Here is a 19,621-nt window from a genome sequence, read left to right as displayed (position 1 = left end):
CGTATCTAGTAGCATGCCTACACTGCACAGTGCTGCATACTCAGTAGTATGCGCACAAAGATCGTCGCACGGCAACAGCTAGCTACCACGGCTGCGCTGCGCATTTAGCGTACAAGATCAAAACCGTCAGTTCCTGTTGTGTAGTCGATCGATCGTATTGGCCGGTCAACTGGACAGGGATTGCAGATCACAGACGGCATGCGATAATCGCATGCAAGCGCAACCCCAGTCGAAATCATGCCCGATTTATACGATATGGTATACGATCATATTGTTGAGTTATCGATCACTCCCGTGGATCGTAGCCCGTTTTTGTGTGATTACATACCAGTACGGTACGTGTACGGTACTTTTCTTTTGGGGGTTGCAGTCTTACTTTCCTTCTGTCAGAAACACGTTTTGAGTTTGATGTTAATTAAAGGGATTGTATAGTTTGGTTGAGACCTAATTTCAGATTTCTAACATTTTTTTTCGTGAGATAATGAGAAAAATCTTATGAAATATGAAAAAGCATGTAATTCTATGAGGAATTCAACGTTTATTTGATGGAAATTGGTTTTGAAATGGCTGAGATATCCAAAAAAGACGATTCTAATAAAGTGTGGGACCCACACTTTGTTTGAGTCTGTTTTTGGATGTTTCAGTCATTCCAAACCCGATTTTCATCAAATTAACTTTGAATTCCTCTTAAAATGGTATGCTCTGTACTATATCATAAGTATTTCCTTGGTATCTCGCAAAAAAAAAAAGTTAAAAGTCCAATTCTCATCTCCACCTATACTGTATACCATACCTTTAATATTCCTAACCGATTTAAACAAAAAGCAGGACCGGCGGAACTGGAGGCCGGAAGGGCGTAAGTGGCACTCAAAAGAAGGCTTAAGTACAAAGAGGAGCATAATCATTCTAAAATGACCTTCGGGTATTATAGTTTTTCAAGTTTTCCCTATCATTGGCGTAATTTCATACACGTTCTTCAAACATGCAAAATTTGGAAAGCTTGCAAAAAGGGAAATCTTCATAAGACCTTTGGAAAAAATACCAAGCATATATTACGGTTTCAGCACTATTTCGTTACGAGTAATGTGAATAATGTGTAATAAATTGAAGATTTAAACAAAATGTACTCAAAGGTGAATGCTCGTTTGTGAGCCAGCTTATGCTATCCAGTTGAACTCGATATTTTGTGTTTTAAAACAATAATTGTAAGAACACGGTGATTATGAATAATTCGATAGGGATCTTAACTGCACTCTCTGTTCTTTCTGAACCCTTTCTATTTTTCTCTCGATTCGGCCTTTCCTTCTCCTGTCAGTGTTTCTTTTTTCTGAATAATAATGATGTGCCAAACATAATTATGATCTAAATAGGGGAGAGTGGGGTGCAAGAACTGGGAAGCTTTCAGGTCGTATCCCCTTTTTGGCTTTAGGCATCAGAGTATTTACAATCACATGGTAAAAGCTCGGCAATGAACTCTGACGGAAAGTTTCATTTTGAATTCTTTTTCATGACATTTTTTTTTTTTGGTGCATTCAGTATAAAGTGCCTTATGAATTCATTGCTACGGCTTCAAGATGGCACTTAATTAGCCTGCTCAGTTGACAATCATAAAGGCCTTATGAGAAAGCGAATTTGCAATATGAATTTTGCAAAAGTGGGAAATTGTGACGTTAGCAGCCATTATGATTTTGTTGCGGGGTGCTAGAGTTGAATTGGACATCACTGTCCCACCTCCTCCTTTATCCATTTAAGATATCACATATTTTCTTATTATTTTCTTTAAATTTCAGGCTCTCTTAGTTATGATTTTCTTTGATGGACCATGTGGAATGTATTATAATATTTTGCGAAGAAACGCGCACATGCACACACACACATACGCACACATACACACACACACACATGCTTGTAATATTATTGTCTATAATAGCCTACTGTTTGTCATTTTTCTCCCTACATGCCCTATGTCCCACTTTTCCCACGGGATGGCCAATTCACCCCTTATATTCAGAAGCTCCCCCTTTTTTTTCTTTTATTAATTCATTGAGGAGCCGGTAAATAACATAAATAATGACACTTGTAATTATCAAAGAATATGAAGTAAAAGGCATTATTATAGCTTTGATGCAGCTTTCGGGTCCGAGACATGAGTGCCCTACTTTGAATGTCAGAAAATGGTATACGAGAAATTCCTCAAATCACAATTCATTTTCCCGCTTCAACCCAGTCTCCCCTATATTAAAGACTACACGACTCTTGTGCAGTGAAGAACATGACTGTCAATGCCCACACAAAACACGTTATGCGCTTGGGGGGAGTATGCTGGGGTTAACTGAGAGGATGTAGAGCCCTTCAAATGGCACTGATGAATATGAAATCCTTTCTCTCCTTCTCCCCCCCCCCAACGCACACACTTTCTCTCTCTTTGTTTCTCATGATACATGGGCGCACGGAGGGGGGGGGGGGGTACAGTGGGTGCGAACGTACCCCCCTTCAGACCCTGAAAAAAAAATACCACTTCAATCTGCGAGCGAACTCAACGCTGGACGCCAAATAGTTATTCCTTTTTTTATTCCTTTTTTATTTCTTTATTTTTTTTTTCATATTTTGCACCACGTGACCAGGGACAAAAAAAAAAAAAAAAAAAAAAATCGCACCCGGGCTCTGGCAGCACTGATTTTATACACATCTATTTCACAATGTTTTGAAATAAAAGTTCCTCAATAAAAATATTGCAAGGGTAAGCATATCCTTTGCCCCCTTCCCCACTATAAATTCCCGAGATGAGATGATTTTCTTGCTATCTTAACAGAAATCTGTAAAAATTATTTCACCCAAAGTGTGCACCAGGTTGCTCAATTTCAATTCTAAAAATGCAAAGTCTCGATCTCGTGTGGGAGGGAGATACCCCTTCCAAACCCTCTCCCGTTTAGTCTATTTTCCATGGACTTAGTACTCTCTACAAAAAAAAAAATCGAGTGAAAATTTTCACTCTTGAAGGAGTGAATACAAAAAAAAAAAAGTGAATTTAGAGTGAAATTGGAGTAAATTTCGAGTGAAAATGTTCATTTTCACTCGTTTTAGAGTGACGTCAGGGATCACTCCAAAAACTTCGAGTGATCCCTGAGGTCACTCCAAAATGAGTGAAAATTAACGTTTTCACTCGAAATTCACTCCAATTTCACTCTAAATTTACTCTTTTTTTGTATTCACTCCTTCAAGAGTGAATATTTTCACTCGATTTTTTTTTTTAGAGAGTACGCCTTTTGATATTGATAGATTTCATTTCATTTCATTTCATTTCATTTTATTTCCTTTTATTGTTTCTGTATGGCACAAATTTTTATCGAAAGTGTGCACCAGATCTGTCACTTCACTTTAAAAAAAATTGCAAAAGTTCCGTCGAGTGGGAGGGGATAATTATCTCCTTTCAATTAACGCTTTTTTTTTCTCTTTTTTGGTCTCTATTCATTAGTGCACTAAAAAGTCTTGTGCATGGGATTGAACGCTTCCTAAATTTCAAATGTCTTTATGAGTTATTTGCCATTTGAATTCTAAAAAAAAAAAAAAATGCAACAGCTTCTCATGCATGAGCATCAATCCCGGAAGACAAGGGGGAAAACATCATATTTTGTACCCCTTTAATTATCGAAATAATGCCCCAGTCACATATAAACGCGGATGCTCAAGGATCTACACGGTGATCCGGGGACGTCCGGGAGATCCTGGGAGATCCGGGATTTTGGTATGACTGTACACACGGTATCAACACGGCAGCTACACGGATAAGGCCTGTAGAGCGCGGCGTCTACACGGACAAACACCGCATCTACACGGATCAACACGGCAGCATACACGGATCAACACGGCAGCTGCACGGCATCCACACGGATCACCCCGGATTGCTCTGCCAACACGGCAATCCCCGGATGACGCCGGATGTTTTTGACCTCCAAAAGTTCAGTGCCGTGTTGGCCTCCCGGCGTCAACACGGATCTCTCCCCTGATCAGATCCGGGGTTGTCCGGGGTGATCCGGGATGTCTATGTGACTGGGGCATAAGGAAAATTTTATTCCTTTTTTTTTTAAATAGAAAACTGTCCAAATATTTCACTAATCATTGTGCAACAGATTGTTGAATTTCAATTCTGAAAATGCAAAATCTCCGTCGCGTGGGAGGGGGATGCCCCTCCCACACCCTCCTCCGTTATAGGTCTCCAACCATATACACTTAGCAAACTTGGGGGATTGACAAACTTCAGAATATTTCATGAAAAAGCATGTTTGATATCTGCCACTTGAATTTAAATATATTCAAAAGTTCCCTCATCCTCACTAATTTATGTTTCCCCCGCTCGTTTCCTACCGACAGATTAAGACCCTCCCCCTGTCAACTTCCATGTATTACTATTCCTACACAGTGATGTTGCACACGTGGAGAAAATCTCCCTGGCGTGGGGTAACCCCTCCCACATCCTCCCCCGCTCGGTCGCTCCGCTCCCTCGCACATTATGCGGTATTCCACCTTCAAGTTTTTGCCTCCCCCCCCCCCCCATCATGAAAACGGATCGACGCCTCTGGAATTGATTAAGCAGAGAAAGTCATGTGCTCAGTAAAAATGTGTTAAATTGAAAGGTTCATCATTGATTACTGTGAATATAATTATTATAAAAAGAAATAACTTTTACAGACCGATCCCTATTCACTAAAAATCACGATACCAATTCGCAGCCACCTTATAGTCTGTGTCTGGAAACATACCAACCAAAGTTCGTTGAGACTTGCTTGAACTAACCCATTTCTAAACGGCTTCTTGTGCTTCTGATCGACCGCAATACATTACATAATTTTCTAATGAAAAAAATGAAGTCCTATAAATTGATTATGTCAATTAATATTTAGGATCATGTGTTTTATATGTATAAGATTATTACAATCTATTGATGATCAAAACAAATGAATATGAATCAATAAAGTATTTCTGAGGAAAAACAAAACAGAACCGGAAACTTGATGGTGTTATCCATTGAATTTGGTTAAGAAGAATAAGAGAGGCAGTAATTTCGGGACTTTAGAAATAATATGATCAGTTATGTTATCTATATTAATTAGTGATGTGTGTGGGCGTATGTATTGGGGATTTTAGGGACACACTGATGTATTATCAATAATTATATGATAAAAATGTACATAAAATTTAGGGTATAATTATAAGATATATAATCAACTAGACTCGGAATTTGTCAAGACTGACAAATTAGGTGATCCGATTTTTTTTTTTTAATCAATGATTCGAGTCCTGATCGCAATAGGCATGACCATATAGATTTTATCTGTGTTTAGAGACATTGGCCGTGTGATATTTGGATTCTCATTTAGAAAAGAGAGTGAGGTCTACCATCTTTGGTACCAAATTCGGTATAAACCAGGGAGGTACCTCCCTGGTATAAACTATAACGAAGATACAGAATGAAGTACATTTGACCATTGACCCAACTTTGCACAGCCAAGATGGCATCTGAGCAAAAAGTGGTTATTTTGTGAAATGATCCTTGTAACATGGTCTTTACGTGTGCAAAATATGGGAAAGATAGGACATGTATTCACCAAGATACAGGTTGAAACATTTATGACCTTTGACCCTAATTTACATACCCAAGATGGTGTCTGATCAAGTAGTTGTTATTTTATGAAATAATGTACGTGACATGAACTAAACATGTGCAAAATATGGGCGTGATAGGGGCTGTTTTTCTTGAGTTATTGCAAAGAAAGTTGTAGAAAGAAAGAAATATCTCAATACATCGAAGATAAGTTTAGGGCTTTTTACACTTGTGTTTCTTAACCCCGGACTTTCTCTGACCCAGGACTATCGTTAGTCCCGTACCAATTTTTTCAGCTTTTTACACTCGCCAATTAGTCCCGTACTATCTCTTGTCCGGGGCTAAGGAGAAAACTGACCTTTTTACACTCGTCTTTCTTAGCCCCGGACTTTCCAAACCACATGAATATTCATAATTACGCTGTGTACTGTACACGTACACGCACGCACCGGCAGCACTTGATTACCTCGTTTCTGATTGGTCAGTGAGGGTCGCACTTCGTCTCCGTCGCTTAGCCCAGGATTATTTTTTCGTTCTGTTTACACTCACTTGCTTGGCACCGCAATTGCGGTGCTAGCACCGCAATTGCGGTGCTAACCCCTGCTATTTTGCAGGGCCAGATAGTACCGTACTATCGGTGGGGCTAGCCCACTTTGGCAAAAACGAGTGTAAACAGAAAGTGGGCTAAGGATAGTCCCGTACTATCGGTGGGGCTAAGGCCCCCCCTTAGCCCCACCGATAGTCCGGGGCTAAGCAAAAATTTACAAGTGTAAAAAGCCCTTTTGATTTCAACCAAGTTTCTTGACGTGATCTCGGCGTCGTATGAAAAAATGGAGGGTATAGTCACGATAGCCCAAAGTCTGAGCTACAACATATTAAAATCTGGGAGAAATTCACAGAAGAGTAAGTGAGCTAGTGTTCGATAAAGACCGTCATGTCAATTTTCATTTCCAGAAAAATTCCCTCCCATAGAGATAACACGTAAACTGGTTAAATTTGACAAGGTTACATTATATCTAATTTCACGAGGTGAAGACATCATCCGATTAAAACTTTGATTGAAGTAAACTTAAAGAGTATTACATTGGCTACAACATACTAAAATCTGGAAGAAATTCACCGAAGGGTAATTGAGCTAGTCGTCGATAAAGACAATCATGTCAATTTTCACATCTAGAAAAATTCCCTCCCATAGAGATAACACGTCATAATGAAGATAAAGAAAGAAGTACATATGACCTTTGACCCTACTTTGCACAGACAAGATGGCGTCTTAGCAAAAAGTGGTTATTTTGTGAAATGATTCTTGTAACATGGTCTTTACGTATGCAAAATATGGGAAAGATAAGACATGTATTAACCAAGATACAGGATGAAACATTTTTGACCTTTGACCCTAATTTACATACCCAAGAAGGTGCCCGATCAAGTAGTTGTTATTTTATGAAATAATGTACGTGACATAAACTAAACATGTGCAAAATATTGGGCTGATAGAGCTTGTTTTTCTTGAGTTATTGCAAAGAAAGTTGCAGAAAGAAAGGAATATGAAAATACATGGAAGATAAGCTTTAATTTCAACCAAGTGTTTGGGCATGATGCCGACTCCGTATGAAAAAACGAAGGGCACACTAACGATAGCCCAAAGTCTCAGCTACAACATTCTAAAATATGGGAGAAATTCACCGAAGCATAAGTGAGCTAGTGCTCGATAAAGATAGTCATGTCAGTTTTCATTTCCAGAAAAACTGCACTCCCATAGAGATAACACGTAAACTGGTCAAATTTAACAATGTTACTTTTAATCCCTTTTTACGAGGTGATGCCGTCATCCAATCAAATTGTTGTTATTATATATCTGAAAGACCATTTAATAAGCTACAACATATTGAAATTTGGACGAAAATCAACTAAAGAATAAGTGAGATATGCTTGAATGAACTTGAAATTTGATGACGTCATTTTGAAAATTTACTTTTTTTACTTTATTAAGAAATTTGATACCTTTTAATCATTTTTTCAGCATCGCCAACCCATGAAATGACATGTACATCTCATCAGCTTTCAGAATATGTAAAGAAAATGGGGGGTCACCGTCCATCCTGACGAGTAAAATCGGATTTAAAATTGGCAGTTTTTTGGCATTGTTGCACTGTATATCGCCATTGACGCGCGCGCGGAATTTCAACTTTGACGGGCCCGTATGACGTCATTTTGAGTGGGATTGACTTGAAACTTGGTAGAAATATTCCTTGACATTTCAGACATCCGATCAAAGTGAAAAAACGGGAAATTTTCATTGCATATGAGCTGTGCGTGCGTATATGTGCGCGCGCGTACGCGTCCGTCCGATTTTTTCAATTTTTCAAAAAATGCTCCAAATGGTCTGAAACGTGTGCAAAAAAATTTTGAGCTCGATTTGAGCATACAAATATTTCGACGCGCGCGTACGCGCACGTTTGAAGTATATAGATGAATTTTGAAAACATGAGTAGAATCACGTTGACTTGAACTATATGTGACGTAAATTTCATTGAAAAATTCCATTCCATTAATGAGATATGAATGAGAATGTGTTTTCATATATTGACGTCATAGTGACGTCACGGTCGACTGATCACTATGATTTTACTTGATGGGTCGTCTTTGGGACACGATACATATATGGTATGATTTTGACATTGATAGGAAGAGGACTTTCTGAGCTAACCGATACACAAATTTTGTCCAGAAATAAAGAAGAACTAGAGATTGTAATTTGTCATCACTGACAAATTAAGGTGATCCGATTTTTTTTTAATCAATGATTCGAGTCCTGATCGTAATAGGCATGACAATACAAGTTTCATCTGTGTTTAGAGACATTGGCCGTGTGAGGTTTGGATTCTCATTTAGAAAAGGGAGTCATATCTGTCATCTTTGGTACCAATTCTGTATACATTTAATAACGAAGATACAGCAAAGAATACATATGACCTTTGACCCACCTTTACACTCCCAAGATGGCATCTGAGGAAAAAGTGGTTATTTTGTGAAATGATTCTTGCGACATCGTCTATATTCGTGTGCAAAATATGGCAAAGATAGGACAGGTATTCACCAAGATGCAAAATGCAAAGTCTTAGCTACAACATAAAATCTGGGAGAAATTCACCGAAGGGTAAGTGAGAGCTAGTGCTCGATAAAGAAAAGCATGTTAATTTTCACATTAAAAAAAAAATCCCTCCCATAGAGATAACACGTCATAACGACAACATAGAAAGAAGTACATATGACCTTTGACCTCACTTTGCACACCCAAGATGGCGTCTGAACAAAAAGTGGTTATTTTGTGAAATGGTCCTTGTTACATGGTCTTTGTGTGTGCAAAATATGGGAAAGATAGGACATGTATTCACCAAGATACAGGATGAAACATTTATGACCTTTGACCCTAATTTACATACCCAAGATGGTGTCTGATCAAGTAGTTGTTATTTTATGAAATAATGTACGTGACATGAACTAAACATGTGCAAAATATGGGATTGATAGCCATTGTTGTTGTTCATCTATTGCACAGAAAGTAGTAGAAAGAAAGAAAAATAAAGAAAAAATATGTTATTTTATAGAAATTTGAAGGAGATGCATAAAAAAATCAGAAAAAGATAAAGTTAGGAAGGGAGATTAAGACTAACTAAAGAAAAAGAAGAAAAAAAGTGTTTAAAAAATTGAAAAAAAAGATTGGCAGGGGTGAGCCTCGAACCAGGGACCTTAGGTTTACGAGTCGGATGCGCTATGCAATGACCTATTTCATGCTCCATAGGCCCTGTGTATTAAGCAAAATGACGCTGCATCGAAGCCACGTGCCATTTTCAACCAAGTTTTTCGACGTGATGCCGACGTCGTAAGAAAAAATGAAGGGCACACTCACGATAGCCCAAAGTCTCAGCTACAACATACTAAAATCTGGGAAAAATTCACCGAAGCAAAAGTGAGCTAGTGCTCGAAAAAGAGAGTCATGTCAATTTTCACTGCCAGAAAAACTGCTCTCCCATAGAGATAACACGTAAACTGGTCAAATTCTACAAGGATACATTCAATCCATTTTTACGAGGCGATGACGTCATTCAATCAAAATGTTGTTTTTACATTAATGAAAGAACATTTCATAAGCTACAACATACTGAAATATGGGAGAAAATCGGCAGAGGATAAGTGAAATACGCTCGAGTGAACTTGTAATTTGATGACGTCATTTTGAAAATTTACTTTTTTTATTTTATTAAGAAATTTTATATCTTTTAATCATTTTGTGAGCATTGCCTACCCATGAAATGACATGTACAACTCATCAGCTTTCAATATATGTAAAGAAAATGGGGGGTCACCGTCCATCCTGACGAGTAAAATCGGATTTAAAATTGGCAGTTTTTTGGCTTAGTTGCACTGTATATCGCCATTGACGCGCGCGCGGAATTTCAACTTTGACGGGCCCGTATGACGTCATATTGAGTCGGATTGACTTGAAACGTGGTATAAATATTCCTTGACATTTCAGACATACGATCAAAGTGAAAAAACTGGAAATTTCAATTGCATATGAGCTGTGCGTGCGTATATGCGCGCGCGCGTACGCGTCCGTCCGATTTTTTCAATTTTTCAAAAAATGCTCCAAATGGTCTGAAACGTGTGCAAAAAAATTTTGAGCTCGATTGACGCATACAAATATTTCAACGCGCGCGTACGCGCACGTTCTAAGAGAAAATATGAATTTTGAGAACATGAGTAGAATGCGCATAACTTGAAATATATGTGACGTAAATTTCATTGAAAAATTCTTTTTCATTAATGAGATATGATTGAGAATGTGTTTTCATATAATGACGTCATAGTGACGTCACGGTCGACTGATCACTACGATTTCACTTGACCCGTCGTCTTTGGGACGTGATGCACATATGGTGTAATTTTGACATTGATAGGAGGAGGACTTTCTGAGCTAATCGATACACAACTTTTGAGGAGAAATAAAGAAAGAATCAGTACAGATACAGAAGGTGATCCGAAGGATACTCGGATCACCTAATAAAGAATCCGTACAGATACAGAAGGTGATCCGAGAGGATACTCGGATCACCTAATAATTGCTTGTAAGTCAATCTATAAGGGCAGTATCAGTATTCCAACGAGATGAAAAACGCCATGCACCAATAGCGCGATACGTCACCTTGAGGCCGCGCAGGCCAAGGCATCTTATTGGCTGTTGATCAACTAGTACAACCTGGTGGAAATTCTCCCAGCGCTATTCGTGTCGCCTCTGATCGGAGCGCGGAGCGATCGCATCGGCAGGAAGAAGGCGATGCTCCTGCCCACTGTTGGATACCTGATCGGCGCGACGATGTGAGTCATTATTGTGTCTTTGGACGCGTCGAAATCGTATCTAACCATCGCGCATTTTGTGATCGGTATCTTCGGGGATTTCCCAACACTTTTTGCAATTTGCAATCATTATGCATACTAGAGTACTTGTGCGACATCGCGCGACCCCAGTCGCAGACGTGTCGAATGATCATCCAATAGGTATAATAATCGAATTCTCCACTGGATTGGCGCAAATCGGGGTATATTTGGGGGATACTGGGTATACTTCTACGGTTTTCGGCCTCCGTTCTGGTTTATCTTCGCCACCATACTGGCGGCATTGTTGTACATAATTTTCGTACTGGACGAATCGCACCAGGGGAGCAGCGAAAAGACTAGCCCGTACTCTGCAAAACAATTTGATGACGTATAGTGGCGCTCTTTGCCAACGCGGATTCGGACAAACGTACCCACATGGTCTCCTACCTAGTCGTTCTTGGAGTGCACATGACGCTTCTCCATTCAGCCTACCTGTTGGTGCTGCTGTATGTCTTGAGCTATCCTCTGTGCTGGACGTCTATCGCTATCGGTATCTTTGTTGCCTGCTCTCTTCTTATATAGGGTCAATAACTTGGTGAGTCTTGTCTGTTTGTTTGATTGATTGATTGATTGATTGATTGATTGATTGATTGTTTGATTGATTTTGTTTGCTTGATTCAATGTGTTTCTGAATACCTGATCGCGTTGTTTCGAATAATGCTGTTTGTTTGATTGCTTTCTTTTAAAATGACCTCTGCAATTGTTTTGATGGAGATGAGTTAATCTGATGTTCCAATGAAAGTAGGGCCTACTAGTTAAACGCTAGTGATGTGGGGTCAAAGTAAAATCGCATAAACTCGTTAGATATCTCACATAAAGACAAGCAACAAAATTTCAATATGCCATCTAATGGTGTGTATGCAGGCTGCTGACGATTTGTGTCAAATCAGGGAATGTTTTCATTCAGAGATGGAAGTAAATACTATTTTTAACAAAGATAATGATCATGCCTTTGGGTATACTTCCTCTTGTGTCATGGGTTTCGAACCGGCGTCCCCAAGAATGTGAGCTAATGGTCTTGTCCACAGGACTACTGATGGTTTGAGAAGTAGTCAATGGCAAGTTGTCCAGAGTAGTGAAACCCTGATATTACAGTCATGTTGATTGAGTGAATGCAGCAATATTAGCAGAACATAATATCAGTGATAAATTAACCTTTCAGTAAAATCAGATTACAGTATCCGTTGAAAAGTTGTGATTTCTTTATTAAGTTTCGTTGTTGCTATCGCTAGATGAAAAAGACTACAAGATTTTGTGACTTCACGCAAGGAGAACAATACTTCACGTAAGGAAAACGAAAGCGGATTGTCAAATTTTCCTCAAACTTTCACTGATATTATGTTCCACCAATACCTGCATTTCCTCAGTTCACATGTGTATAATGGATTTCTTTCCCCTTTAACTATAAGGCTGGCTGGTATATCACCAGCTGGCTGGTATATCACATATAGGAATTGCAATTGTTCATGTTTTCCATTTTTTGAATCTTTCCCCGTGTGTACGGAAGCCGGAATGTTTAAACCCTAAAATTATGTCGTATTCACAATATCACTCCCAGTCAAAATTATTGCTATTAGAGCAACTGCTATAGTGGGCAGCATTTGTTCTCATTTTATCACACACATACGTATTATATGTGAGAAGAATCTTCTGTACCCCCGAATAGTAATAGTCATTCTCTTTTGTTTATCCTTACTTTTGGTCCTTAATTTTTCCCGTGCTCCTCATCCTGTACCCCACACTAGGCTTTTGTTGGGACCTACACTCAACAAGCTTTACTTTTTAGTAGGTTCCATCGTATTTCTCTTTGCATCCTTCACTTTGATTGAAAATGACACATCGTCCGCTATGTATTATGTTTGTATTCCTATTTCTTTATGTATGTATCCAAGCTGGACATTCTGTATTATCATATTTTGTTATATCGTCCCACTTTTCACGAACTGACGGGAAGGGGGTAAAAATGATTTGTTTTTCAATTTTGAGTTTTTGCCATATTTACGCCTCATACATTCGGCTCTACAACCTGATGAATTTTCAGGGCCTGATTGTACATGGTTACGTAATAAATGACGTCATGGCACCAGTAAAACCATCATATTATTGATTTTTCTACACCACGAACTGACGGCTCGGTACATGTGCTCATTCCAGTCACATCGTGATGAAGGAAGTTAGCTTAACTTTGTCAAAGAAATTTTTTACGAAGTGACAGCTCAGCTTGAAATCACTCCACTAAAATGGTCAACCTGCAGTGATGTAAATACTTTCATAACTGCCATCTGTGATTTCTGCTCATACTGTTCATCAATAAGACTCTCCAGAGTTGATTAAATGCATATTGATCTGATAAGATTTAAAGGGTGTGTACAGTTCTGGTCGAAGTGAGGATTTAGCTTTTAATGTTTTGTGAGATATTCAGAAACCACTCCATGAGATGTCAAAGAGCATGCAATTCTAAGCCTAAGGGGTATCAAAACTTTATTTGATGAAAATCGGCTTTGAAATGGCTGTGATATCCGAAAACAAGGTGAAACAAAGGGATCTAATAAAAGGCGTGGCCTGTCGCCTTTTATTATTATCACTTTTTTGGATATCTCAGCCATTTGAAAAACAATTTTCATCAAATAAACGTTGAATCCTTCTTAAAATTACATGCTCTTTCATATTTCATAAGACTTAAGAGGTTTCTCATTATCTCACTTAGGAATGTTCAAAACATGAATCCCCACCTCAACAAGTACTGTACAGTCCCTTTAAAATAAAGATCTGAAAATTGTGCGTCAAAGCTGTTATTAAGTGCATAAAAAAGCATATTTATCTGTGAGTGAACAAATCTATTATATCCACTTTCCATTTTGAGCCTGAAAAGTGTGTCGGGCCAGATTCGTTCATCTTGATAGTGGGTTAGTTTTTTATATGTTTCCATTCTAGGGTGTTTACATGTCCATTCAAAAATCACATCTGTGATATTAAAGTTTGAGAATTTTTTAAACATCAACCCATTACAGTGTTACACGTTGTCTTGAAGGTACACGAAAGATGAATGAAAAGTGAGGAATTTGAAATATTGTACATGTATACAGAGTGACCCAGAAAGAAAGCAACACTGACGATCATTAAAAACAAATGAGTAACAAAATGAAAGAGGATTGTTGTTTGCATAATTGGGTAGACGATTCTTTTTCCAGAAAAATTACACCCAGATTTTGATTTACATTTTTGATCAAAGAATCTGGGTTCTATGGCAATTTTTCTGAGGCGATGTCAATTCAAAATGTGCTACTCTTGTCTCGAAAGTGACACAGTATAGCAAAAATGGCCTCCCCGGTTGTAACGTCAAAAATTTACGTAAGGAATGTCTGTTTCCTACGTTGATTATGTTAATTCTGCCCAAAGAAGCAACGCAATGGAATTTTTCACAACACAAAGTGCAACTTGATAGCTAGGCAAAGTAAGAAAGTGGATATTGCCACTGAATACTTGCCCTGGAATCAAGATTATATTCATCAAGATCAATGATCTTGGTGTCATTTTGCTGGGAAAATATTGTCTACGAAATCACGTATGGTGGAACGTAACTGTTTCGTTCTCTCTGGGCCATCCTGTATTTCGTAAAGACAGTGCAGTTTGCTAGCGGTGTTTTTCACATATCTTCATTCAGCCTGTCCTTACTTTAAAGGGAAGATAAACCCCAAGAGCAATGTGGATTGAGTGAAAGCAGCAACATTAGTAGAACACATCAGTGAAAGTTTGAAGAAAATCGGACAATCGATGCAAAAGTTATGAATTTTTAAAGTTTTGGTGTTGGAACCGCTGGATGAGGAGACTACTAGAGGTTATGACGTATGAGTGGACAGCAATACCAAGAAAATATAAAGAAAATTCTACATAATCCATTTTTCATGAAAATTACAAATTCCATCAACTTGATATTGACATATGTTAAGGGTAGCAATTATTCCCCCTGCTTTCTGAAAGAGGTTGGTCCATTGCTCTTTCATGATTCTAGAAAAGTGAATTTTTGTTGAATTTCCTCTATATTTTCTTTGTATTATTGTCCACTCATACGTCATAACCTCTAGTAGTCTCCTTATCCAGCGGTTCCAACACCAAAACTTTAAAAATTCATAACTTTTGCATCGATTGTCCGATTTTCCTCAAACTTTCACTGATGTGTTCTACTAATGTTGCTGCTTTCACTCAACCCACATTGCTCTGGGGTTTATCTTCCCTTTAAGGACTACCAGTACATGTAAATATATGAATATATGAATAAACCTCATTGTTCGAGTTCCCCCTAAGTCACATACTACTACTACTAATGATAATTAGCAACGATACTGCCGGAATCTTGTCTCTTTATATTTGGACATGTTTCAAATCAAATCCATTTTATTGGAATTCGCCAAAACACAACATTGTAACACAGATACAAATTATATAGAATATTTGTAATTGACATTATAAAACTGGCGAACATACAGTCATATGGTATTTCCAAGGAATTTTGTGTGTGTGTGTGTTTTAAGCTCATGGGTATTTCATAATGAGTGCTTACGGAATGCAGCTCTTGTTTTACATATACATGTATAATGTTATGGGATTTTAATTGTTTTATTGGACGTACAAATGTTTTATTGGGTGTACAAATGTTTTATTGGATGTACAAATTTATAGAATATTTGTAACTGACATTATAAAACTGGCGACCATCATACAGTCATATGGTATTTCCACACTGCAAAAAGTCTGGTGTTAAATATGAAACACCGAGCTGGTGTTAAATTTCCGGTGCTCATTCATGGTGCTAGATTAACACCTCCGGGTGTCATTTCAAAATTTAAAATTGTTTTTTTAATAGTTTCTTAGTTACTGCGCTTCTTATTAATTTTGAATTTCAACAAGACGATAAAGAATTTTCCGATAAAGTACTTGATTTTTGAAAAAATCTGTAAATACATTTACACCACAGTAATACCAGTTGAAATTGAAATTAATTAATTAATCAATTACCATTGAAATTAACACCACCAATATCAAATCAACACCATGCGGTGTCATTGTTGAATTAACTCTAGCACAGTGTCAAAAATATCACCAACCACAGTGTCAAATTAACACCACGAAGTGCCAGGCGAACACTTTTTAACACCGTCACAATACATTTTCTACACCTGTGGGTGTGGTCCTCTATTGAAGTTTGATCGGTGTTAGATTTAACACCCATGGTGTTAAATCTAACACCGATTTTTTTACAGTGCAAGGAGCTTTTTTGTGTTTTAAGCTCATGGGTATTTCATAATGAGTGCTTACGGTATACAGCTCTTGTTTCACATGCACATGTATAATGTCATAGGATTTTAATTGTTTTCTTGGATGTTGTAGCTATATCTTGTTCTTGCCATTTTTGATTATTTTAGTGAATGAATATTGAATATAGGTTATTCTGGAATTCTATATCAAATATTTGTTTGTGTCTTTAATCTTGTTCTTGGAAATGCCTTTACATAAGTTGAAATTATTATTATTTTTTTTTACAGTCATGAGGATTAGAAACAAGTTACAAATCTGTTAAAATGAGATGAAACTAAGAATATGGCATATAATGTACAACAAACATGCACAAAAAAAACAAACAAACAAGGGTTTATAATCTGACTTCAATTGCGTTGGGGAAGAAAAAAATGATTTTGTTGATGTGACCTGTTAGAGCAGGACGTTGTCTGTTATACCGTGTTCTTGTGTGTTTCCATGTATCATGTCAAATGCAAATGTTCACTGTAGAACGGGGGTTTACATTGTGTACATAATGAAAGGAGTAATGTCTATATCCGGACGGTGGGGGACAAGGCTTTTCGATGTGCTTGGGTGTGCATATATTTAAATATACACGTGTGTGTGTGTGTGTGTGTGTGTGTTTGTTTGTTGTGTTTGGTATGTGCCTGTATGTGTGTGTGTGTGTGTGCCTGTGCGTGTGTGTGTATTTACGGTTGCATAGTTTGAACGTGTGTTTGCATAATATGTACATGTATACTGTGTGTGTGAGTGTGGGTGTGTGTGCGTGTGTGTGTGTTGATAACCTCATTACCTGCACATTTGCGAAAAAGGGGGACAGTGATATCTAAGAAAAAAATGTAAATGAAAAAGTTCTATAATCTGATCATCTGAATTTATATAAAAAACAACAACATGCATGCGTTTTTGGCTCCGCCCATTCACTTTTCACGCAGAGTCATGTGAGCCGTCAGTTCGTGGTGAGTTTTTTGCACAGATTTTGTGTTGTACGCTTTTCACGAAGTGACATGTAAATTTGTCTCTCTCTCCCAGGCAGTTCCAGTGTTTATACTGGATGAAATTTACATGTCCTGATAGAGGAATCCAATTTGATGCTGAAAATCATATCATTTCAGGTATACATTACACAAAATCAACCATTTGACGACATTTTACTAACTTACTCGTTTATGTTAATTAAGCCGTTTGATGCTCATTTGTAATACACACAAAGTGAGCGTCGGCCTCTGAGCCGTCACTTCGTGGTGAAGATTCCTAGCGCGCTGTGCAATTTTGCACATTTCACAAAAAGCCACTTATGTTTAGGACCTTCTTGCAGGAAACGTAAATGATATTATAAAAGGAAATTTAAATATTTGTAGTATTCGTAAGTTGTTCTTTCTAGTGGTATAAACTTTATTTGATATGCATAAAGAGAAGTAGCTCGTTTGAAGCGTTGAAACTTCAAATGCATTTTACTCGAATTCAGTTTTTATTCCTCCCTGCGGCTTTCCGTCACTTCGTGAAAAGTGGGACGATATCATGTATTCTTCATCTAGAAATGCGAAAATAAAATTGAAATTGAAATTGAAATTGAAATACTGGTTATAAGTATCGATGTAGGAGTGTACGCATCATTTTGTCAGGGCCTTACGTGTTTGATACTGTTGATTATTACCTTCCGTTACTTCTTTCTTTCTCTATTATTGCTGTTGCTATCAACAAGGTACCTTGGTTGGCGGCAGACTCTTCAAGAGCTACACAGACGATCTCACCATCAGCCAGGCCCAGGTGGGAATACTAGTATGGTCCAGTCTCACCGCGCTGACTTTTATCGCTTTCAGTCATACGAAGGCCGCCCTCTTTGTTTGTGAGTTATACGTGATCTTTGTCTGGTTGTACTTTCGTGAATGAAGCAAGCATACAAATAAAACAAAATAGAATGTAGAGAATCAGTGAAAAGAAAAGACCGAAATTCAGTGAAATTAAAGATGAATACTGCTTGATTCCTTTCTTCTTCTTTTTTTTTTTTGGTTTGTTTGTTTATTTCTTACCACCTTTATTGGGTTGTCGCGATTACTTCGATGCTTTCTTTGAAATTAGCTTTCTGACATGGGGATTTTTCTCTTTTGAGGACGAAAGGAGAGATTTTGTAAGTCACACCTGATAAATTTCTAATCATTATCGTTTGTCGAACCCTTGATAAGACATCGTTAGCAATAATATCTCCAACGTATATTCATTACTTTTGGCAAGGGCAAATTTCAATCGGTGGCGCATAGTTCTCTAAAAGAATAGCCCGATTTAGCTTTCACAAGATATTTATTCAGATATACCTCAAATTCGTGGATCTCGTGTTTGTTTTTGTTGCTCTTATTTTTGTCTTTTTTTGTTCGTGCATCCTTTGTTTGATAGTAATTTTACACGTTATACGTTTTAAAGATGGATTTTTGTGTCTATTACTGTACATCTTTTGCTTTCTTACATTCCGCAGCCACCATCTTGGGTTCGTTTCGATTTCTTACGTCACCAGCAATGAGATCCCGGATGTCAAAATTGGCGCGAAAACAGAAACATGGTTCGTATGGCTCTTTTTCTTCGTCTTTTCTTTCCCTTCGTCTGGTGGGTGCAATTAGAGTGTCCAACCATCCCCCTATATTTCTGTGTTGTGAACCTCAACAACGATTGTTTTTATAACAATGTCTCTTTTCTTCTACAATCAAACACAGTATTTTCACTTTCTTTTGGTCAGCCCATAGATACTAAGGACTACAATGACAAGGGCAGATAAGGTTGAAGAACAAGTTCACCTTACATGCATGTGGACTGAGTGAATGCATCAATGTCACTATAACGCATTAGTTTAAGTCCGACAATCCGTTTAAAAGCTACTTTTAAAGGTTGTAAAGGTTTTGCGCAGTTACTGCTGGATGAGGAGACTACTATATACACGGTATAGGATGTCACACGCGTAGAACGCGTTAAGGAAAATATAAAGAGAATTCAACAAAATCTCATTTTTTGAAAAAAAAGTACACATTCCCACGATATGTTATTACGTATGCTATTCCCCTGCATCCTGAAAGGAGCAAGTCAAACACTCTTTTATGATGCGAAAAACATGAAAATATGATGAATTTTCTTTATGTGACATCACAAGCTGTAGTAGCCTTCTCATCCAGCAATGGCTGCGTTGAAACTTCAAAAATTCATAACTTTTGAACGGATTGTCCAAATTTTCCCTGACATTTGACTGATGTGTTCGATGACATATCGATTACAGATCAACAGATGTTTTAA

The 19,621-nt window shown here is 37.8% G+C and overlaps 1 pseudogene; it reads left to right on the top strand.

The window, feature by feature from the left end:
• Window positions 1-19,621, top strand: part of LOC140246836 (proton-coupled folate transporter-like) — a 21,138-nt pseudogene extending 1,517 nt beyond the window's left edge.

The sequence above is a fragment of the Diadema setosum genome, chromosome 3 (genome assembly GCF_964275005.1).
Source record: "Diadema setosum chromosome 3, eeDiaSeto1, whole genome shotgun sequence".
NCBI lineage: Eukaryota > Metazoa > Echinodermata > Echinoidea > Diadematoida > Diadematidae > Diadema > Diadema setosum.
The sequence above is the reverse complement of the archived record's forward strand: the minus strand, read 5'-3'. Positions and strand labels throughout refer to the sequence as shown.